The sequence below is a fragment of the Pongo abelii genome, chromosome 14 (assembly GCF_028885655.2).
Source record: "Pongo abelii isolate AG06213 chromosome 14, NHGRI_mPonAbe1-v2.0_pri, whole genome shotgun sequence".
Lineage (NCBI taxonomy): Eukaryota > Metazoa > Chordata > Mammalia > Primates > Hominidae > Pongo > Pongo abelii.
In genome coordinates, this window is record NC_071999.2 from 103,976,291 (window position 1) to 104,002,082 (window position 25,792).

Here is a 25,792-nt window from a genome sequence, read left to right on the forward strand (position 1 = left end):
CCATGCCCACCCAATTTATGTATTTTTTAGTAGAGATGAGGTTTCACCATGTTACCCAGGCTGGTTTTGAACTCCTGAGTTCAAGTGATCTGCCCACTTCAGCCTCCCAAAGTGCTAGGATTACAGCCATGAGCCACTGAACCCAGCCCCATCCTATTACTTTAAATATAGCTTTGTCTTTATATTTAAAGTGTATTTTTTTGTAAGCAGTATATAGTTTGATTTTTTATCTAATCTGAAAAATCTGCATTTTAATTGGGTGTTTAGACCATTTACATTTAATATTATATGATTCATGATATGGTTAGATTTCAATCACCCATCTTGCTATTTATTTTCTCTTTGGCCTATTTGTTCTTTGTTTCCTTTTTCCTCTTTATTTACCTTTTTTTCAATTCATTTTGATCTCTTTCAGATGTATCATGAATATAACTGTTTTTTTAGCCATTGCTTTAAGAGTTTATGGCACATATTTTTAACTTATCACAATCCATGTTAAGATAATATTATACCAATTCAGCAATAGTGTGAGAACCAGATGCGCCTCAACTTCAATGGGGTTATGTCCCAAGAAACCCATCATAAATTAAAAATATCAGAAGTCACAAATGCATTTAATTACACCCAACTCACCAAACATTATAGCTTAGCCTACCTTGCCTTAAACATGCTCAGAACACTTAAATTAACTTACAGTTGGGCAAAATCATCTAACACAAAATCTGTATTATAATAAAGTGTTGAAAATCTCATTTAATTTATGGAATATTATACTGACAGTGAAAAACAGAAGGATTATATGGGTACTCAAGTATAGTTTTTACTTCATGTGTGCCACTTTTGTACCATGGTAAGATAAAAAAACTAAGTCAAATTGTATTAGTCTATTCTCACACTACTATAAAGAAATACCTGAGACTGGGAATTTATAAATAAAAGAGGTTTAATTCATTCATGGTTCTGCAGGCTGTACAGGAAGCATGATGCTGGCATCTGCTCAGCTTCTCAGAAGGCCTCAGGAAACTTACAATCATGGCAAAAGGTGAAAGGGAAACACGCATCTCATCATGGCTAGAGCAGGAGCAAGAGAGGGTAAGAGGGTAGGTGTTTCACACTTTTAAACAACCATATCTCATAAGAACTCACTATCACAAGAACAGCAGCAAGTGGATGGTGCTAAACCATTCATGATAAATTTGTCCCTATGATCCAACCACCTCCCACCAGGCCATACCTCCAACACTGGGGAGTATAATTCAACATGAGATTTGGTGGGGACAGATCCAAACCATACCATTCTGCCCCTGGACCCCCAAAGCTCATGTCCTTCTCATATTACAAAACACAATCATCCTTGTCAACAGTCCTCCAAAGTCTTAACTCATTTCAGTATTAACTCACACAGTCCAAAGTCTCATCTGAGACAAGACTACTCCCTTTTGCCTATGAGCCTGTAAAATAAAAAATAAGTTAGCTACTTCCAAGACACAATGGGGGTAAAGGCATCAGGTAAATACTGCCTTTCCAAAATGGAGAACTCAGCCAAAAGAAATGGGCTATAGAGCCCATGCAAGTCCAAAACCCAGCAGGGCCATCATTAAATCTTAAAACTCCAAAATAATCTCCTTTGGCTCCATGTCCTAAATCCAGGTCACACTGATACAAGGAGTGGGCTTCTTGGGAAGCTCCACCTCTGTGACTCTGCAGGGTACAGCCCCTGTAGCTGCTGTCACAGGCTGGTGTTGAGGGTCTTTGGCTTTTCCAGGCACAGGGTGCAAGCTGTCAGTAAATCCACCATTCTGGGGTCTGGGAGACAGTGGCCCTCTTCTCACAGCTTCACTAGGCAGTGCCCCAGTGGGGACTTTGTGTGGGGGCTCTAACCCCACATTTCCCCTCTGCACTGCCCTAGTAGAGGTTTCCCCTGAGGGCTCCATCCCTGCAGCAGTCTTCTGCCTAAATATCCAAGCTTTTCCATACATCTTCTGAAATCTAGGTGGAGGCTCCCAAGCTTCAACTCTTGTACTCTGTGCACCCGCAGGCTTAACACCACATGGAAGCCACCATGGTTTGCAGCTTGCACCCTCTGAAGCAATGTTCTGAGCTGCACCTTGGTCCCTTCTAGCCATGACTGAAGATGGAGTGACTGGGATGTGAGGAACAGTGTCCTCAGGCTGCACAGGGCAGTGGGGTCCTGTGTCTGGCCCACAAAACATTCTGTTCTCCTAGGTCTCAGGGCCTGTGATAGGAGAGGCTGCCACAAAAGTCTCTGAAACATCTTTGAGGCCTTCTCCCCATGGTCTTGGCTATTAGCATTTGGCTCCTTTTTACTTATGCAAATTTCTGCAGTATTGGGGGAACCTGCCCCCAATATTTCCACATAGGTTCTTTCTATTTTCCCTAAGTGTTGGCTGGTCTGAGAAATAAAGAGAAAGAGTACAAAGAGAGGAATTTTATAGCTGGGCCACCGGGGGTGACATCACATATCGGTAGGTCCATGATGCCCACCTGAGCTGCAAAACCAGCAAGTTTTTATTAGGGATTTCAAAAGGGGAGGGGGTATACAAACAGGGAGTAGGTCACATGCTTCAAGGGGCAAAAGGCAGAGCAAAGATCACATGCTTCTGAGGAAACAGGACCAGAGCAAAATCAGAAACTCCTGATAAGGGTCTACGTTCAGCGGTGCATGTATTGTCTTGATAAACATCTTAACAGAAAACAGCGTTCGAGAGCAGAGAACAAGTCTTACCTCAAATTTACCAGGGCTAGGGTTTCCCAATCCTAGTAAGCCTGAGGGTACTGCAGGAGACCAGGGCATATCTCAGTCCTTATCTCAACCGCATAGAACAGACACTCCCAGAGCAGCCATTTATAGACCTCCCCCCAGAAATGCAATTCTTTTCCTAGGGTCTTAATATTATATTCCTTGCTAGGAAAAGAATTTAGCAATATCTCTCCTACTTGCACGTCCATTTATAGGCTCTCTGCAAGAAGAAAAATATGGCTATTTTTGCTCAACCCCGCAGGCAGTCAGACCTTATGGTTGTCTTCCCTTCTTCTTTAAATCGCTGTTATTCTGTTCATTTTCAAGGTGCACTGATTTCATACTGTTCAAACGCACATGTTTTACAATCAATTTGTACAATAGTGGTCCTGAGGTGATGTACATCCTCAGCTTACAAAGATAACAGGATTAAGATATTAAAGTAAGACAGGCATAAGAAATTATGAGATTATTATTTGGGAACTGATAAATGTCCATGAAATCTTCACAATTTATGTTCTTCTGCCGCAGCTCCAGCCAGTCCCTCCGTTTGGGGTCCCTGACTTCCCAAAACACTGCAGCCTGCTTTAATTTCTCTCCTAAAAATGAGCTTTTCTTCTCTATCACATAGCCAGGCTGCAAATTTTCCAAACTCTTACACTCTGCTTCCCCTTTAAGTATAAGTTCCAACTTTAGGTCATTTTTTTTTGCTCACATGTATGAGCCTAGGCTGTTAGAAGCAGCAAGGCCATTTCTTGAGAATTTTACTGCTTAGAAATTTCTTTCCCCCAAATACCCTAAGTCATCACTCTCAAGTTCAAAGTTCCGCAGATCCCTAAGGCAGGGGCACAATGCAGCTAAGCTCTTTGCTAAGGTAAAGCAAGAGTGACCTTTACTTCAGTTCCCAATAAGTTCTTCATTTCTATCTGAGACCTTATCAGCCTGGACTTCACTGTCCATATCACTAATGGCATTTTGGTCATAACCATTCAATCAGTCTCTAGGAAGTTTCAAATTTTCCCTTATCTTCCTTTTTCTGAGCCCTCCACACTCTTCTGACCTCTGCTCATTACCCAGTCCCAAAGTTGCTTCCACATTTTCAGTTATCTTTACAGCAATGCCATACTCCTTGGTACCAATTTTTTGTATTAGTCCATTCTTGTACTACTATAAAGAAATACCTGAGACTGGGTAGTTTATAAAGAAAACGCATTATGCTGTCATCTGCTCAGCTTCTGGGAAAGTCTCAGGAAACTTACAATCACGGCAGAAGGCAAAAGGGGAACACACACAACACATAGCCAGAGCAGGAGCAAGAGTGGGGAAAGTGGGAGGTGCTGCAGACTTTTAAACAGCCATATCTCACAAGAACTCACTATCACAAGAACAGCACCAATGGGATGGTGCTAAACCATTCATAAGAAACCCACTCCTGAGATCCAAGCACCTCCCACCAGGCCCCACCTCCAACGCTGGGGACTACAGTTCAACATGAGATTTGGTACACAGAGCCAAAACATATCACCAATCACCATAAGTCATGGACCATGTGTACTTCTATTTTTCCCCTCCTGGACTTTGTGCTATTTTTGTCATACATTTTACTTCTACACAGGTTAAAACCACCACAGTATATTGTTAATATTTTTATTTAAACAAGCAATTATCTTTTGAAGACATTGAAATAAGAAAATTTTTATATATTTATCCATTTAGTTAACCTTTTCAGTGCTATTTATTTCTTTAGGCAGATCTAGGTTTCCACTATTCCATCTAGTATCATTTTTATTCTGTTTGAAGTAGTTCAATTAACATTTCTTATAGTGTGGAGTCTAGCTGATAAATTATTTCAGCATAGCTAACAAACTCTTTAAGCTTTTGCTTGTCTCAAAAAGCCTTTATTTCTCCTTCATTTATGAAAAAAAATCTTTACTGAGTATAAGTTTCTAGGTTGGAAGGGTTTTTTTTTTTTTTTAGTACTTTAATGATGTTGTTCTACTATTTCTTTGTTGCTTTGTTTCCAAAGAAAATATGCTGCTATTCTTATTTTTGTTCTTCTGTAACATAAAATGTCTTCGTTTCTCCTCTGGCTACTTTTAAGATTTTTTCTTTATCACTTGTTTTGTGTATTTTATGATGTCTTAGTATAGAGTTCTTCATGTTTCTTGTGCTTGGCATTTGTTGAGTATCTTGAACCTATGGATTTATAGTTTTCACCTAATTTGGACATTTTTCAGCCACTGTTTCTCCAAGTTTTTTGTGTCCCCCCACCACACACACACACACACAGCCTTATTCTTCCTACAGGAACTCCAATTATATGTACATTCATTTACCTGAAGTTGCCTCACAGCTCATTGATGCCCCATTTTTTTAGGTCTTTTTTTGTCTCTACATCTTGTTTAGAATGGGTTCTATTGCTAAATCTTCAAAATTACTACTACATATTTTGGCAATAGATTATCTGATGTTAATCCTATCTAGTGTATGTTTCATCTCAGAGACTGTAATTTTTATCTCTAGATATTCAATTTAGGTCTTTTCATATTTTACATGTCTATTTAACATATTCAGTCTCTCCATTAGCTACTTGAACATATGGGATACAGTTAGAACTATTTTAATGTCCTTGTCTACTGAATTTAACATCTATGTCAGTTCTGCATTTGTATCAATTAATTCCTTTTTTCTCCTCATTCTGGGTCATATTTTCTTGCTTCTTTGTCTTATGAATTTATAATTTTATCACATCTTTATCAAAAGATATTTGCTACATCATTATTTTTAATAGAAAAATAGAAATGACATATCAATAATGAATTCAATAAGTTAGAAATATAAAATACAAATATGATATTTTGATATATATCATATGAATATGATATATATGAAATACTAGGCAAATGATAAGAATGAGGTTGCTCCATGTTTGCAAATATGCAGATGTCTTCTAAATATACATTACAAAAAGGCAAGGTTTATAGCAGTGTGAAATAAAAATTTAAAAGGTTCTAATGTGTATAACACATATTGTATTGTGTATGCATTTTTTTCTGTTTGAATGCAAAAAAATTAAGTTACTTTTAAGGATAGGACCTTCAGGGACTCCGAGTGAGCTTAGAAATTTTTACTCTTCATTTTCATTGAATGTTGCATTGTCTTAGTGGGTGCATGTATTAATTTAATCTTTATTTCTGTTTGTTGTGTTTTATAACGTTAATGGTGTATTTCTGGTGAAAATAGAGTTGTCAGCCACTTCTGTTTTCTTCCTTTTCTAAATTTAAATACACAGTATTAAAATAATTACCTAACAATAGGGATAGATCCCGATTCTGTGGGGTCTGATGTTTTTAAACAATTGGGAGAGCCCTCTTTAAGAAAAATAAAAATAAAAATATCTTACTTTTGCAAATTTTCTGCTATATCACAAAATTTAGTTGTGCATGTGCTCATTGGTCTCCTCTCTACTAGAATGTAAGATCCATGTGGGCTGGGTCTTTTTATCTGGTTTATTCACTACGGTACTCCCAGTGCTAACACATTGTAGACACTCAATATTTGTCGAACAAATGAATCAATCAGCTGGGAGGTTGAACTCTGTGACCTCTAAGTTCCATTACAATGCTAAGATTAGTGAGTCTATATCTGGGGACTTCCTATTCCTCTTACCTTTCCCTACCCCTACCTAAGAAAATCACTTACCCAATTTCCACTTCCCATAATTCTTAGAAGGAAAAGGATGTCCTTTATCGCACATCTGAGCTAACTAATAATACCAATCAACAACATTGTTGAGGCAAGTGCTGTACATTCAGCACTAACCTTGACCTGCCCAGCATCTGCTGGCAAGAAGTTCTGTAGCCATGATTGGTTATTAACTCTTAATCATGGCCTTCTTCTGCAATCAAGAGCTTTGATTAACTCCATTTACAGTCCTGCAAGGGCAGAAGTGAGGGGGCGGAAGGAGTTGTGAAATTAGAGGGTAATGATCATTCTGGGCTCCACAACTTGTCCAGGGTGACTATTTCATTTCTTGTTAGTCCCTAAGTGAAAACACGCCAGGATTCTCACCCTCCTGTCATATGTTTCCCTCTCCAAGACATTTCTGCTGTGAGCCCGACTGCCAACCTCTGTTCCCAGGGGAGAGGCTATTGCCAAGAGAGGATCCAATACAAGAAGCAAGTCAAGCCAAGAGCGTACCTGGTCAGACAGGGAGGATTGTCAGAGGGGGAGACCAGCAGTGTTAGAGCCCACCACCAAAGGCCTGACATTCCATTACCAGAGTGCACGCTTCCCCTAAACACTCAAAGTATTGGGCTGTTCTTGAAAGCAGCTGTCTTCTTGGATCATGATGATGAGGCCAAGGCTGAAGCTCCCTATTCCCTCTTTTGCCTATTTTATGAGCCCAACACCATCTAGGATGATATTTTGCTTTTGAACCTCACTAAGAAAACAAAATTAGCCCTGGATGAAGTTATTACATTGAAAATATCTGGTTGTCATTCAGAGTTTTCTGTGATCTAATCAGTTCTCATCAAGTTCCTATTCTCCAAAAAGCACTCTGAGGATAGTGTGTCTTGTAAGAAATAGCTCACCTTCAAGGGTCATGACATGTAAACTGGTAATTACAACACAAAAGAATGCAATGACTCAAGTCCCAGAGTGGCTGAAACCCTATCTGGTGGGAATCAGAAAGGCATCAGGGAAAAGCAGCTTTGGAGATAAGTCTAAACAAGGAGAAATATTTCAACAGGTATAGATGGGGTGTGAATCTACAATGTTCCTCTAAACTTCTGAAATATTCGCACCATTAAATTTTTCACTGAAATGTGTTGGGCTTAATTAATTCAGTTTCAACCCCTCATTTGCCTATTTTTCTCCACCGAAGTTGCAATGTGATGGGAACAACGCGTTCTGCCTCCGCCCACTGGCTGGTAGAAGCGTAATGCCTGCAAGCAGAAGGGGTAATACTGGAGGCTGAGTCACAAGCTCCATTCTTCTTTTTTAACTGCTCTATTGAGGTATCATTGACAAATAAAAATTGTATTTATTTAAAGTTTACTGTTCGATGTTTTGAGATAGATAGATAGATAGATAGATAGATAGATATGCATTGTGAAATGATAACCATTGGTCAAAGGGAACATAGCTTCAATTATGCAGACTCCACTCTGACTTGTAGCCCTACTGATGAAATGATGCTCTGTAGCCCTGGTGGTCTGATATTTTTACACCAAAAACAGGCCAAGCCAAATAAGTTTCGGGAGACTGTCCTGGCAGGAAGCCTTTATATTTAGATTAACCCAAAAGGTGTCATTTGTTAACTGCAGCACACTGTGCCTGAAGCGCAGGTCACACAGAACATCTGGTTTTGGTCAAGTCTTAGTTTGTATTCAGTTTTCCAACTGGGCTGAGTCAACACAAGTTCAAAGTATGTGCCCTGTAACAGATAATATAGCCTGCTATTGAGCTGTCCGGGACACCCAGCCTTCTGCCCTAACTCTGTCACCTTCGACAGGGTATACCTTTAATCTCGGTGACTTGAGGAAAAGCAAAGGGACGCCTGTGTTTTCTGTGCATTCATTCATTAGCTCTTCATTAAGACATTGTCATTGACAATCAAACAAATGTTAATGGCATTTCTTTTTTCCTTTGAAATCAAGATGACTCTTGTTCAGACAACACAGAACATCATGTCTAGAACATACTATCAGGACTAAAGCCAAATGCATTATGCAGTGTCCCCTCTAATTGCAGCATGTGGATGCTAAAGGGTTTGTGAACATTCTCGGTGAAGCTGAAAGCTCTCCAATTTTTTTTTTTTTTTTGGAGTGTGCTTTTATTTCAATGCTTGTATTAATGTAAATAGCTCCTCTGGGTAATCACCTTATAACCAACTACCTTTCCAGATTTCATGGCTCATGTTTGCATTTATGTTTGTAGTTATGTTGGAGAACCATCCAGATATCAGGAAAAGAAGTGAGATTAATCAATAAATGAAGCATTCTCACTTAATGAAAACAAAATCATGCTGAAATGACTCACTATACAGATGAAGGTTTGTCATGGCATAAGTAAAATAATATAATGGGAAAATTGATTAACCACATAGCGCATGGGAGTATAGGCACAGCAAACTCATTACCAAATTCAGTGGCGAATAGCCATGTAGTTTCAGCAAAATAACACCATCCTCTACATCCCATTAATGTTGTCAATTTATCACCTTTTAAATTTTTATTTGTATTAACTTTATAAATTTGATGTTAATAAATCATTTTATAAAAGCTGTAAACATAGGATGTTCTCTCTAGTTTTATGTTTTCATGCATTAGGTAAATAAAAATGTAAAAACAATTTAAGTCAAAAATTAAAATATCAAAAATGTTATTACTCTTTTGCTCAAATTTGAGAAATAGTGAAGTAAGCCTAATCTTCCCTATGTGTCTAAAATGTGATGGGCTGGGTCAACAAGGCAAGAGCCCTGACTGATTTTTCAAGCCAGTTGAATTAGACGAGAAGAGTTTTAGAATAATGAAAGCAAAAATGGTCAAGGAGCTAAGAGTTCAAATCTCAACTATGCCATTTGCAGGGTGACAGAACTTAGATAAGCTAAGATTAAACTGGGCTTCAGTTTAATCATCTGTGAAATAAGCAGGTCTTAGCATAGAACTATTTCAGGTCCCTTTCAACTCTGAAATTTTGTGGTTCTATTTCTCCTCTATTCTAAAGAAGCTAAAAGGCAGTCTCTGGGTCATAGAAGCCTGCCCTCTGCTGGCCGAAGCCCATTCTGCAATCCTGACATCTGCCAAGTGTGGAGATGAAGAGACCTAGACTGGCCTCGGCCCTAGAAAAAGGTCTAGGCCCTAGAAAAAGTTAGGGCCGGACGCGGTGGCTCACGCCTGTAATCCCAGCACTTGAGGCCAAGATGGTCCGGTACCCTGAGGTCAGGAGTTTGAGACCAGCCTGACCAACATGGGGAAGCCCCATCTCTACTAAAAATACAAAAAATTAGCCGGGCATGGTGGTGCGTGCCTGTAATCCCAGCTACTCAGGAGCCTGAGGCAGGAGAATCGTTTGAACCCGGGAGGCAGAGGTTACAGTGAGCCGAGATGGTGCCATTGCACTCCAGCCTGAGCAACAGAGCGAAACTCCGTCTCAGGAAAAAAAAAAAAAGAAAAAACTAAACAAAAAGTTAGGCAGCCTACTTTGCTTTTTTTTTCTTTCTTTTTTTCATCTTCTTTCTGCTATTTTCTCTTCTTGGATTCCGCTCTTGGAGTAAGGGAATGCTGAAATGTCCTTCACAGTCATCCTCATCTCTACTCTGTTCTTAGGCAACAGCCCTGTCTATACGCAGTCACCCTACAGCGACTGGGTTTATACCATGACATCCCAGTCTCGCCTCACCACAGCTAACTGGCAAGTCAAGAGCAGCTAATCCAACTATTCGGTATCCTATGGCATGACCTGGAGGAAAAACAAGAGCTGCATGGTGTATCTTGCATCTGAATTGATGAAATCTTAAGCTAAAGAGGTGTCAGAGTCCACCCCCAAGATGTCCCTGGAGATCTCCATCTCCTAGCCTTTATGTCTTGTGTCGTCCCCTCCCACAGTGAATGGGACTGACCTGTGGCACCAATAGCATATCGTAGAAATGGCAACGTGTGACTTCTGAGGCTGGGTTATAAAAGCGAGCTGCCTCCACCTTGCTTGCTCTTGGATCACTCCCTCTGGGGGAAGGAAACCAGCTGCCATATTGTTAGGACACTCGGCAGCCTATGGAGAGCCCACGTGGTAGCAAACTGAGACTCTTACCAACAGCCAGATGAGTGAGCCATCTTGGAAAAAGATCCTCTATCCCCAGTTAAGCCCTGCAATGACTACAACTCTAGTTGTTGTCTTGACTACACCCTCATCAGAGACCCTGAGCCAGAAACAGCCGGCTAAACTGCTCTGAATTCCTGATCACCAGGAACTGTGTGAGATAATGTTTATTGTTTGGTGCCACTAAGTTATGAGGTAATTAGTTACAAAGAAATATATATCAAATACAAGAGATGGCGCCCTGAAGGCATCTTTTGGGAAAGTCAGAGAAGATCTGGGGCCATCAAGGACCCCTGGTATTTACACCCCTCATGATGTAAGTCCCACCTGTATGCACTAAGAAAGGAGGTCTAGGGGTTCTCATGGGTAGTTACCAGATTGCTATGTCTGGAGGCAAGTATGACTAGGAAGTATATTTTGGTAATGCTCTGGCCTATTGGGTAGATAAACATAATGTAGAATCATGACATAAGAAATTAGTCAAGGAAAAGACAAAATTTCAACCCATATGTAAAATAAGTTGGCAGGCCCTGCCATAAGGCACAAGAGGGTAAAAGTAACACAGCTTTGAACAACAACAACAACAGAGTAACAGCTAGAATTAATGTGTTTGCGTTTCTGGGTACATTCAGAAAGTAAAGGAGTACACATGTATGTTGGGAGACAAAGGAAGGATGAATACAAAAATCAAGACTGAGAAAGGTGGGTTTGAGGAAGTTGCAAAAACTGTAGGCTTAGTCCCTACATAGGGTATCCAAAAAGTCCAATGTGCTATCTTCAAATGGGCATGGTAAACCCTGCTTGCTTGGGACAGATATCAATATCCAGTTGAATTTTATCCTAATGGTGAGACATCACACAGCTGGTCAGGCGATAAGCACAATCTTAGGCAATCAGTCCATCAGCAGACCATGTGGTTAGTGCTTGGATCAACAGAGAGCAGAACACAGCCTGGGAACATGTTTCTCCAATAGAAACATGCTTTAGATCAAAACTCCTGGCTCAGGAGAGAAATTGAAGCAATATATGGACTGGATTGTCTCAAAGGGACTAAAAAGGCTGGGACTCAGTAGACAGATGCATGCACGTGGCTTGGCTAAGCACACTGGGTACCAAGACACATTTAATTCCTGATCCCTGGAAGTTCAGGACTGATTTCAGAACGGGGTGAGGCTGGGAAGGCATGAGCTGGCAGACAGCTTGAATGTTGTCAATGACAGTTGTTCCACCAGGGTTGTAAATAAACTGATCTACCAAATATTTTTGAACAATTGTAAGGTGTAAACAACAGGGAAGGAATTTCGCCTTGAAATTTCTAGAAAGCTGTTCTTCTTGTTGCCACTCTGTAGAGACAGAATAGAACCCCACTCAAAATTCAGTTTGGATGTTGATATGGTTTGCCTGTGACCCCACCCAAATCTCATCTTGAATTGTAGCTCCCATAATTTCCTCATGTTGTGGATGGGACCCAGTGGGAGATAACTGAATCATGGGGGCAGTTTCCCCTATACTGTTCTCATGGTAGTGAATAAGTCTTGCGAGATCTGACGGTTTTATAAGGGGAAACCCCTTTCGCTTGGCTCTCATTCTTCTCTTGCCTGCCACCTTGTGAGATGTGGCTTACACCTTCCATCATGATTGTGAGGCCTCCCCACCCACCTGGAACTGTGAGTCCATTAAACCTCTTTTTCCTTATAAATTACCCCATCTTGGGTATGTCTTTATCTGCAGTGTAAAAATGGACTAATACTCACTCTAGTCAGTTATCAGTCACAAGACATTCCTAATCCTTGTGCATGTTCTGTCACTGCACTTACTTTCACTAATTTTTAAAATAATGATTTGCATCTCAATAGATGCAGAAAAACTTTTATAAAGCCCAACATCTTTTTATGATCAAAGCTCTCCAAACTAGGCATCAAAGGAGCATACCTCAAAATTATAAGACACGTCTATGACAAACCCACAGCCAACATCATACTGAATGGGCAAAAGCTGGAAGCACCTCCCTTAAGAGCTAGAACAAGATAAGATGCCTACTCTTAACTACTTCTATTCCACATAGTACTGCAAGTCCTAGTCAAAGCAATCAGGCAAGAGAAATAAATAAAAGGCACCAAAATAGGGAAAGAAGTCAAATTATCTCTGTTTGCTGATAATATGATTCCATACCTAGAAAATCCTCGACACTCCACCAAAAGGCTCCTAGGACTGACAAACCACTTCGGTAAAGTTTCAAAATACAAAATCAATGCACATAAATTAGTAGCATTTCTATACAGCAATAATGTTCAAGCTGAGAGCCAGATCAAGAGCACAATCCCATTTACAATAGCCACAAAATAAAATAAAAATAAAATACCCAAGGGTACATCTAACCAAGGAGGTGAAATATCTCTACAATGAGAACTACAAAACACTGTGGAAAGAAATAATGGATGATACAAACAGATGGAAAAACATTCCCTGCTCATGGTTTGGAAGAATCAACATCATTAAAATAGGCATACTGCCCAAAGCAATCTCCAGATTCAATGCTATTCCTATCAAACTACCAAAGCCATTCTTCACAATTAGAAAAAATTATTCTAAAATTCATATGGAACCAAAAAAGAGCCTGAATAGCCAAAGCAATCCTAAGGAAAAAGAACAAAGAGCATAACATTACCCAACTACAAACTGTACTACAAGGCTACAGTAACCAAAACAGCCTGATACTGATACAAAACGGACACATAGACCAATGGAACAGAATAAAGAACCCAGAAATAAAGCCACACACTTACAATGAATTGATCTTCAACAAAGTTGACAAATATAAGCAATGGAGAAAGGACTCCCTATTCAATAAATGGTGCTGGGATAATTGGCTATTCATATGCAGAAGAATGAAACTGGACTCCTACTTATCACCACATAGAAAAATTAACTCAAAATGAATTAAATACTTAAACATAAAATCTTAAACTATAAAGACCCTAGAATAAAACCAAGGAGCTACCCTCTAGACCTTGGCCTTGACAAAGAATTTATGACTAAATCCTCAAAAGCAATTGCAACAAAACCAAAATTTGACAAGTTGGACCTAATTAAACTAAAGAGCTTCTGGACATGAAAAGAAATTACCAATAGAATAAACAGATAATCTGCAGAATGGGAGAAAATATTTGCAAACTATGTATCCAACAGAAGTCTAATAATATCCAGAATCCATAAGAAACTTAAACAATTCAACAAGAAACAAATAACCCCACTGAAAAGTAGGCAAAAGACATGAACAGACAATTTCTCAAAAGAAGACAGACAAGCAGCCAGCAAACGTACGAAAAAATGTTCATCATCAAAATCGAAACCACAATGAGATACCATCTCACGCAGGTCAGAATGGCTATTAAAAAGTCAAAAAATAACAGATGTGGGCAAGGCTGCAGAGAAAAGAAAACCCTTATACACTGTTGGTGGGAATGTTCATTAGTTCAACCACTATGGAAAGTAGTTTGGAGATTTCTCAAAGAACTCAAAACACAACCACCATTCAACCAAGCAATTCCATTACTGAATATATACCCAAGGAAAATAAATCATTCTACCAAAAAGACACTTGTACTCATATGTCCATCATAGCACTATTCACAATAGCAAAGACATGAAATCAACCTAGGTTCCCATTAACAGTGGATTAGATAAAGAAAATGTGGTACATACACACCATGGAATATGATGCAGCCATTAAAAAAAGAATAAAGTCATGTCCTTTGCAGCAACATGGATGCAGCTGGAGGCCATTATCCTAAGAGCATTAACTCAGAAGCAGAAAACCAATACTGGATGTTCTCACTTACAAGTGGAAACTAAACATTGAGTACACACATATACAAAGATGGGAACAATAGAAACTTGGGACTATAGAAGGGGAGGAGGGAAAACAAAAAGGGTTGAAAAACTATCTATTGTGTACTATGCCCACAACCTGGGTGATAGGATCATTGATACTCCCAACCTCTGCAAGATTCAATATACCTATGGAACAAACTTGCACACGTACCCCCTGAATCTAAAATAAATGTTGAAATTTTAAAAATAAATGAATACTAAAATAAAATAATGATCTGTATTTACCTATTTCCTTTAGTAGACCGTGAGCTCTGCAAAGGCTGGGACAGTGTTTTGTTCATTTTTGCATCCCTAGGACTTGGGTCCCAGCACAGTGGTGTCAATAAATATTTGTTGATGAGAAGAATAAAAATATACAGGCCAGTGTTTGAAACCTGGGGATAATCTTGTTTCGTAGGCAGGGAGTAAGAAGTTCTACTTCACACCGGGGACTGTTGTGGGGTTGGGGGAGGGATAGCATTAGGAGAGATACTAATGCTAAATGACGAGTTACTGGGTGCAGCACACCAACATGGCACATGTATACATATGTAACTAACCTGCACGTTGTGCACATGTACCCTAAAACTTAAAGTATAATAATAATAAAAAAAATTTAAAAAAAAAGTTCTACTTCATACTGTGCAATTCAGCAGAAATTCAGGCTTCCCTGCAGTGGAATCTGACCTCAGACTTCCATTAAGTAACTAAACTTTATATTGTCCTAACATCTTTAGCCTCAAAACTCAATAATCATAATTTCTTCAACTTTTAGGAGTGGTCTTGCTCTTATCTTCCTTAGGTCCTCCCTTCATATTTACTTATTCATTCAACGTTTGCTCATCAGATATTTATTAAGTGGTTACTATGTCCCAGGCACCATTCTAGGCACTGGGGATACATCGATGAGGGGAAAAAAATAAAATGGACAAGAATACCTGCTTTCATGGAGCTTTTGGAAAAAAGAAAAAGTACACTGGGAATTCTGCTTGTGGTCAGAATGCAGTTTTCAATCAGACGGTGAAGATATACCTCAATGCAGAGATGAAATTTCAGCAAATACTTGAAAAGAATGAGGGATTACATCAAGCAGCTGGGGGGAAAGAGTCCTAAATAAAGGGAACAGCTAATACCAGCACTCGAAGCATGTGTGCTCAAGAAACTTCTGTGGCTGAAGCAGAATCAAGCAATGGGAAATAATGCCAGTAGATGATGCAGAGACAAAAGCCCAGCCCCTGAGCTCTAATTTCATCCTTGGTTTGTCTCTACGGGGCATTGTCATCAGAAAAGCCAGGGATTCGGGACCAGAAAGAGGTGCCTTGGAATTTCTTCTTTACCTCTCACCAGCTCTATAGTTTGGGGAAGCAATTCCCTCTATTCTGCCTAGGAAGCACTTTATGCAGGTTATCTCAATGAGTCTTTGGAAATGCTCCATCAAGTAGGGGCAAGTATTCCCATTTTAAAAGTTGGAAACTGGCCAGGTGCAAACTGGCCAGGTGCAGTGGCTCACACCTGTAATCCCAGCACTTTGGGAGGCTGAAGCAGATGGATCACCTGAGGTCAGGAGTTTGAGACCAGCCTGGCCAACATGGTGAAACCCCATCTCTACTTACAAAAAAAAAAAAAAAGGAAAAATGAAAAATACAAAAATTAGCTGGTTGTGGTGGCGGGCACTCTTAGTCCCAGCTACTCAGGAGGCTGAAGCAGGAGAATCACTTGAAGCCAGGAAACTGAGGTTGCAGTGAGCTGAGATCACACCACTGCCCTCCAGCCTGGGCGACAGAGCAAGACTCCATCTCAAAAAATTAAATTACATTTTTAAAATACATAAATAAAAAGAAAAGTTGGAAACTGAAGTTTAGAGGTTTAGAGAGGATTTAGTAACTTGCTCAGAACTGTCTGTCAGAAATGACAGAATCAGGATGGGAACTCTGGTGACTTGATTCCAAAGGCTGTGTCCTTCCTCCCTACTTCACGTGGGATAGCTCAATGTGTGTCCAGAGTCTGGCACGTACTAAATGTTCAGTAAATGTAATTCTTTCTCTCCATTAACTTGACCGAATTCTCTGAAGTTGTCTGCTTCCTTGGCCAGATCTCTGAGTGCTGCCTGCTCCAAGGATCCCCATTTCCCAGGAGGATGCCTTCATTTCCCAAAACAGAAGTTCTCATTCAACAGTGTTGAATGCCTGGCCATTGCCATTGCTATGTGACCTTGGAGAAGTCATGTCACCTCACTTATAAGCCAGGTTTGGTAATCTCTGCTTGCTCCAATGCGGGACATATAGGAGAGAAGCCACGTAAAGCATCTCACACAGAGCTTCCCAACTCAATGACTAGTCATTGCTATTATTGTGTCTTCTGGAACTTGCTTTCTTTGCCTTCTTGGCAGTTTTTCACCAACAGTTGAGCCAGCCTCACTTCAAAGGTGGATGGGATTACGGGTTCTGACTCCTTGTAGTCTCCTCAGAAATTTTTTCCATTGCTGGCCATGTTAATAGATGTCATAAATACATCTAATTTTTAAACAAGCACATCTAATACTTTTAATGTTTTAGCTACAGATGTGAATAAAGGGCAGATAGCTCTGCTGAGGTCAACTTGGACTGTCTGTTCATGTACTTATGGTTTTGCTAGAATCCATATACTAGAAAGAAACATTAGCTAATTTTTACATTTTAAAACACATTCTCTATTTAGAAAGGTTGGTATAAACAGGGTTGTGGTGTTACACAGCTCTAGGAGGTATCATGCACATGTTTGTACCTGTGGAGCTGTGCAGTGGTTGACCCTAGAAACAAAGAAAGACATGCTGGACACCTGTCCACGGCTGCCATGAGTGTTGGCTGCTAAGCACTCAGTTGCCCCCTCTGGAGAATTGTTCTCAGCTGCGTGTGGAGAAAAGGGAAGACTTGCACACTGTTGGTGGGAATGTAAATTAGCAAACCCATCATGGGCAAATGTATGAAGATTCCTCACGATATTAAAAATAGAACTACCATATGATCCAGAAATTCCACGTCTGAGTATAGTACAAAGAAAATGAAATCAGTATGTCCAAGAAACATTTACACTGTCATGATCTTTACACTGTCATGATCATTGTGGTGTTATTCACAATAGTCAAGATATGGAATCAACCTAAGTGGCCATCATTCAACCATGAATTGATAAAGAAAATGTGAAGTGGGGTAGCTCATGCCTGTAATACCAGCACTTTGGGAGGCCAAGGCGGGTAGATCACTTGAGGTCAGGAGTTTGAGACCAGCCTGGCCAACATGGTGAAACCTTATCTCTACTAAAAACACAAAAAAATAAAAAATTAGCTGTCGTGGTGGTGCATGCCTAAAATCCCAGCTACTCAGGAGGCTGCAGCATGAGAATCGCTTGAACCCGGGAGGCAGAGGTTGCAGTGAGCTGAGATGGCACCATTGCACTCCAGCCTGGGGGACAGAGCGAAACTCTGACTCAAAAAAAAAAAAAAAAAAAGAAAAGGAAATGTGTTGTATGTACACAATGGAATATTATTCAACCTTTAAAAAGAAGTAAATCCTGTAATTTGCAACAACATGGATGAACCTGAACCTGGAGGACATTATGTTAAGTGAAATAAGCCGGGCACAGAAAGGCAAATAAATACCACATGATGTCACTTACATGTGGAATCTAAATAAGTTGAACTCACAAAAGTAGAGTAAAATGGTGGTAACCAGGGTCTGAAATGGTTTGGGTGGGGTGGGGGGGACAGTGGGGGCAGGGGCCGGAGTTGGGGAAATGTTGGTCAAAAGGTACAAAATTTCAGTTAATCAGGAGGAGTAAGTTTAAGAGATCTATTATACAACATGGTGACTTTAGTCAATAGCAGTGCAGTGTACTCTCGAACATTGCTAAGAGTAAATTGTGTGTCCTCGCCACAAAAAATAAGGATGTGAGTTAATACGTATGTTAATTGACTCGATTTGGCTAGTCCACAATGAGTACATATTTCAAAACTTCATGTTGTATACAATAAACAAATATAATTATTATCAGCTTAAAAATTAATTAAAAAAAAAAAAGGAATTGTCCTCAGCCAAACAGACCCTCAGCCAGACCCAGAGGCTAACAGGAGGACAAGATGAGTTAATGACCAGAAACATTTGGTGAAAGTTAGCAGTTATCTTTATTGCTACTAGTGATGTTTGATGACTGGCTGACGTGGGACATCAAACTATGGCCTCTGATCCTATCTCGGGACTCTTCCACTCTATGACACATCTATCTAATCCAGCTCAATCTCAACTCTACGATTTAGATCCACCTACCCTCAAAATCAAAACTCAAATCTATCTTCCCAAGCTGGCATTCTTTCCAGGTTGAACGAAAGTTATGAGTCATGGGGAAAGGAGGCCAAGAAGAGGCTCAGGTTTCCAAATCTAAATCTCAGAAAAATAGAAGCAAAATGTATTTCTTAAAGAACCCACATCCCAGCCCTGAAAAATTTTGATTTTCAACACTAAAAACATAACCTATTCAGACAACTATATTGGGCTGAGTATATTGCAGCTGTGATAAATTTCACATGATTTAATATAATTTTAAATAATTCACATTCTAAACTATGTCAGTAAATCTAAAGATACAACAGCACTGTAGCAAAAATGCATCTCTTTTTGTATAAATATGTCTTTGTTTCCTCAAAAGAAGGCTCACAAAAGGATTTAACTCAGAACTACTTGAACTGATTTAATTCAACTATTTGAATGCCTCAATTTTCAGCAAATTGGCTGTTTTCTATATAAATCAACTAATGGTATTAAAAGATATTAAACAATGATAATGCTTATTAGAGGCATAATCCTATCTCAGGCGAATTCTCTTGGAGGTTAATATGGGAGATGTATTTCCTTTCTCTAAAGATAACAGTAAATGCTCAGATTTTCAGTCATTGAACCAAAAGAATATTAGAGCCCCACCTGGTGGATCTGATGCTTATTCAGTGTACAAAATAAAATTTTTCACTAAGCCATTACTGAGTACCGTGCTATTATTGCTTTCAGAATGTAGCAGTTAATCTCTGTTTCTTCATTTTACATTTTGGTGTCTATTTCCTTCTGCTTGAATGGCTGGACTTCATCCTCCAGCATTTATCCACCCCCCTCTTTCTCTAAAAACAGCCTTCATCTAGACATGGATTAACACAGTTGTGTTTAATATATAGAAAATTACATTTCAAAAGATTCTATTTTAACAAAGTCGACAGATAACCTAATCACAATTATATCACAACAGAAATTATATATTATAGTATATGAGATATGCATATATCGCAAGTTACTAAATTGTATAATATTAAAATACGGTCACACATTGCTTAATGAGAATGATACATCCAGAGAAATGCATCTGTCTCCTCCGCATCTTGTCCCACTGGAAGGTCTTCAGGGGCGGTAACATGCATGGAGCTGTCATCTAAGATAACACTGCCTTCTTTTGGAATACCTCTTCAAGGACCTGCCTGAGGCTGTTTTACAGTAACTTATTTGTAAAATAAGTAGAAGAGTATGCTATAAAATACTGATGTAAAAGTGTAGTAAATACATACATCAGTAACATAGTCATTTATTATCAGTATTATATACTATACATAATCGTATGTGCTAGACTTTTATACAACTGGTAGTACAGTAAGTTACATCAACATACCATAAACACATGAGTAATGCATTGTGCTAACAAGTTAAAACGGCTACAATATCACTGGGCCATAGGAATTTTTCAGCTCAATTATAATCTTATGGCCTCACCACCATATATCTAATTCACTGTTAACCAAAATGTCATTATGTAGCACATGACTGTATATATTAAACTTTATATATAACTTATAAGATATACTCTCAAACACAGACAAGTTTTAGGAATAGAGTAATAACAGCCTTTATTTTCTCAACCAAGATGAGGCTGTCTACTAAGATATGAGGAGTGGTGGTTGGTCACGAGACTGGAATAGTTACTGAGAATGGGAGAGAGAAATAGCTACTCTAGGAAAAGTAAAAGCAAGTCTCAAATGAGATATGCTTTCAATAATCTGGGGACAGAATCAGAAAAATTAACTCTACACAAAAGGACAAAGGAGGGTATTACATAATGATAAAGGGTTCAATTCAACAGTAAGACTTAACTATCCTAAATATACATGCACCCAACATTAGAACACCAAGATTCATAAAACAAGTTCTTCCAAACCTATGAAAAAACTTAGACAATCACACAATAAGAGCGGGGGACTTCAACACCCCACTGACAGTGTTAGGTCATCAAGGCAGAAAACTAACAAAAGAAACTCTGGACTTTAACACTAGACCAGCTGGACCTAACAGATATCTACAGAATGCCCCACCCGTCAACCACAGAATATACATTCTTCTCATTTGCACACAGAACCTAATTCAAGATCAATCCCATGCTCAGCCGTAAAGCAAGTCTCAATAAATTAAAAAATATAGAAATTATACCAACCATCCTCTTGGACCACAATGGAGTAAAAATAGAAATCAGTACAAAGAAGATCTCTCAAAACCATAAAATTACATGGAAATTAAACAACTTGCTTCTGGATGACATTTGGGTAAATAACACAGGAATCAAAAACTTATTGGAAATAAATGAAAACAGAGATAGAAAATACAAAAATCTCTGGGATATAGCAAAAGGAAAGTTTATAGCACTAAATGCCTACCTCAAAAAGTTAAAAAAAAGACCTCAAATTAATGATTTAACATTAGACCTAGAGGAACTAGAAAAACAAGAACAAAATAACCCCAAAGCCATCAAAAGAAAAGAAATAATTAAAATCAGAGCAGAATGGATGAGATTAAGACCCAAACATCCATACAAAGAATCAACAAAACAAAAAGTGGTTTTTTGAAAGGATAGACAAGATCAATAGACTGCCAGCTAGATTAACACAGAAAAAAAGAAAGAAGATCTAAATAAGCACAGTCAGAAACAACAAAGGTGACATTTTAACCAACTCCACAGAAATACAAAAGATCCTCAGAGACTACTACAAACAACTCTATGCACACAAACTAGAAAATCCAGAAGAAACTGATAAATTCCTGGAAACACACTCTCCCAAGATTAAATCAGAGAGAAAATGAAACCCTGAACAGACCAATATCAAGTTCTGAAATTGTATCAGTAATAAAAAGCTGCCAACCAAAAAAGCCCAAGACCAGATAGATTCACAGTTGAATTCTACCAGATATACAAAGAAGAGTAGGCATTAATTCTACTGAAACTATTCTAAAAAATTGAGGAGGAGGGACTCCTCTCTAACTCATTCTACAAAGCACCTGATACCAACACCTGGCAAAAACACAATAAAAACAAGAAAACTACAGGCCGATATCCCTGATGAACATAGATGCAAAGATCCTCAACAAAATACTAGCAAACCAAATCCAGCAGCACGTCAAAGAGTTAATTCACCATGATCAAGTAGGCTTCATTCCTGGAAGGCAAGGTTGGGTCAACATACACAAATCAATAAATGTGATTGACCACATAAAGAAAATTAAAAACAAAAACTATATCATCACCTCAATACACATGCAAAAGGCTTTTGATAAAAACCCAACATCCCTGCATGATCAAAATCCTCAACAAACTAGGCATCAAAGGAACATACCCCAAAATTATAAGAGCCATCTATGACAGACTCACAGCCAACATCATACTGAACAGGCAAAAGCTGAAAGGATTTCCCTTGAAAATTGGAAAAACACAGGAATGCCCATTCTCACCACTCCAATTCCACATAGTACTAGAAGTCCTAGCCAGGGCAATCAGGCAAGAGAAGAAATAAAAGCGATCAAAATAGGAAAAGAAGTCAAACTATCTCTCTTCATTGACAATATGATTCTATACCTAGAAAACCCTAAAGACTCTACCAAAAGACACCTAGAACTGATAAATGGCTTTAGTAGTTTCAAGCTACAAAATCAACGCACAAAAATCAGTAGCATTTCTATATACTAATAATGTTCAAGCTCAGAGCCAAATAAAGAACATAATCCCATTCGCAATAGCCACAAAAAAAAAAATACTAGGAATACCAAAAACACGAGGAATCACCAAGGAGGTGAAAGATCAATGTTACTGAAAGAAATTATAGATAATATGAACAAATGAAAAAACATTCCATGCTAATGGATTGGAAGAATCAATATCATTAAAATGGCCATACTGCCCAAAGCAATCTACAGATTCAATGCTATTCCTATCAAACCACCAATGTCATTTTTCACTGAAATAGAAAAAACATTCTAAAATTCTTATAGCAAAAAACAGCCTAAACAGACAAAGCAATCCTCAACAAAGTGAACAAAGCCAGAGACTGCACATTACCTGACTTCAAACTATAGTAAAAGATTATAGTAATCAAAACAGCATGGTATTGGTACAAAAACAGACACATAGACCAATGGAACAGAATAAAGAACCCAGAAATAAAGCCACACACATACAGCTATGTGATCTTTGACAAAGTTGACAAAAATAAGCAATGGGGAAAGGACTCCCAGTGGCTGTTGTGATAGCTAGCCATATGAGGAAGAATGAAACTGGACCCCTATATTTCACCATATACAAAAATTAAATCAAGATGGCTGCTGGGATAGCCAGCCATATGAGGAAGAATGAAACTGGACCCCTATATTTCACCATATACAAAAATTAAATCAAGATGGATTAAAGACTTAAATGTAAGACTTCAAACTATAAGAATTCTGAAAGAATATCTCAGAAACATTGTTCTGGACATCAGCTTTGGGAAAGAATTTATAGCTAAGTCCCCTAAAGCAATTGCAACTAAAACAAAAATGGACAAGTGGGACCTAATTAAACTAAAGAGCTTCTGCATAGCAAAAGAAGCTATCAACAGAGTAAACAGACAGCCTACAGAATGGGAGAAAATATTTGCAAGCTATGCATCCAACAAAGGTCTAATATCCAGAATCTATCAGAAACACAAACAATTTGATAAGTAACAAAAAAACAAATAGCCCTATTAATGGTGGCACATGCCTATAATCCCAGTTACTCAGGAGGCTGAGGCGGGAGAATCACTTGAACCCAGGAGGCGGAGGTTGCAGTGACCCGATATCGTGCCATTGCACTCCAGCCTGGGCAACAAGAGCGAGACTCCGTCTCAAAAAAAAAAAAGAAAAGAAAAAAGAAAAAAGTAAGCAAAAGACAGAAACGGACACTTCTCAAAAGAAGACATATAAGTGGCCAAAACAAATATATGAAAAAACACTCATCATTACTAATCATCACGGAAATGCAAATCAAAACCTCTATGAGATACCATCTCACACCAGTCTAAACGGCTATTAATAAAAAGTCAAAAAACAACAGATGCTGGTGAGACTATGGAGAAAAGGAAACTCATACACTCTGGTGGGAATATAAATTAGTTCAGCCACTATAGAAAGGAGTTTGGAGATTTCTCAAAGAACTTAAAACAGAACTACCATTCCACCCAGCAATTCCATTACTGGGTATATATCCAAAAGAAATCATTCTACCAAAAAGATACATGCACTCATAAGTTCATCACAGCACTACTCACAACAGTAAAGACATGGAACCAACCTAGGTGCCCACCGATAGTGGATTAGATCAAGAAAATATGGGCTTGGTGCAATGGCTCATGCCTGTAATCCCAGCAGTTTGGGGGGCCAAGGTGGGCAGATCGCTTAAGGCTAGGAGTTCAAGACCGGCCTGGCCAACATAGTGAAACCCCATCTCTACTAAAACTAGAAAAATTAGCTGGGCATGGCGGTGTGCGACTGTAGTCCCAGTTACTCAGAAGGTTGAGGCAGGATAATCACTTGAACCCAGAAGGTGTAGGTTGCAGTAAGCCAAGATCCCACCACTGCACTCCAGCCTGGGTGACGGAGCAAGATTCTGTCTCGAAAGAAAGAAAGAAAGAGAAAAGAAAGAAAGAAGAAAGAAAGGAAGGAAGGAAGGAAGGAAGGAAGGAAGGAAGGAAGGAAGGAAGGAAGGAAGGAAGGAAGGAAGGAAGGAAGGAAGGAAGGAAGGGAAAGAAAGAAAGAAAGAAAGAAAGAAAGAAAGAAAGAAAGAAAGAAAGAAAGAAAGAAAGAAAGAAAGGAAAGAAAGAGAAAGAAAGAGAGAGAGAGAGAGAGAGAAAGAAAGAAAGAAAGAAAGAAAGAAAGAAAGAAAGAAAGGAAGGAAGAAAGAAAGAAAGAAAGAAAGAAAGAAAGAAAGAAAGAAAGAAAGAAAGAAAGAAAGAAAGAAAGAAAGAAAGAAAGAAAGAAAGAAAGAAAACGTGGTATATATACACCATGGAATACTACGTGGCCATAAAGAAGAACAAAGTCATGTTCTTTGCACCAACATGGCTTTTTTGCAGCTGTAGGCCATTATCCTAAGCCAATTAATGCAGAAACAGAAAACCAAATACAGCGTGTTCTCATTTATAAGTGGAAACTAAACATTGGGTACTCATAAAGACAGCAACAATAGACACTGGAAACTACTAGAGTGGGGAGAAGGGAGGAAGACCAGGGTAGATAAACTGCCTATTGGGTACTATGTTCACTACCTGGGTGATGGAATCATTAGTACCCCAAACTTCAGCATCACACACTGTACCCACATGACAAACCTGCACATGTGTCCCTGAATCTAAAATAAAAATTTAAAGTAATAATTTTTAAAAATTTAATTCTTTTCCACTTACAGATTTTTATTATCACATAACTTGAACAATGAAAATCTGATGTTTTAAATGTTTTTTTTTAAAAAAAAAAAAAAAGGACAATTAGCTCCAGAATTTGAAATGTGTAAGAATCAACCTAGTAGGGATAAGATTGGCCATGTGTAGATATCTTCTCCAAAAGTGGCTTACTTTTAATGTCCATTCTAAATGTGTTCCTGATGAGGCCAGGACATGTTCTAAAATCTGACTGGTAAAAATAATCTAAAATGGAAGCAAATAAGACAAACGGAAGCGATCAGTGTGACTTGCTCATGATAAAGTAATGTAGAGTAACAAGTTCGGGGTCGCTAATGAAAAAAGGAAGTTGCTAATTGCCTTCCCAACATCTGTTTCCCACTTATTCCTTCCTGGCTAAACCCCAAAGTTGTTGAGTATAGCAATCTGCCCTGCTAAAATATTTTCACTGTCACCTTCCTTGCGGCTACAAGTGGCTAAGCAAACCAGCTCAGCCAATGAGATGCAGGTTGAAATCCCTGAGGAGGGCCTCCAGAAGAATGAAAAGGTAAAAACTCTGCTTAAGGGTTGTGACCCCTTCTCATGGGCCT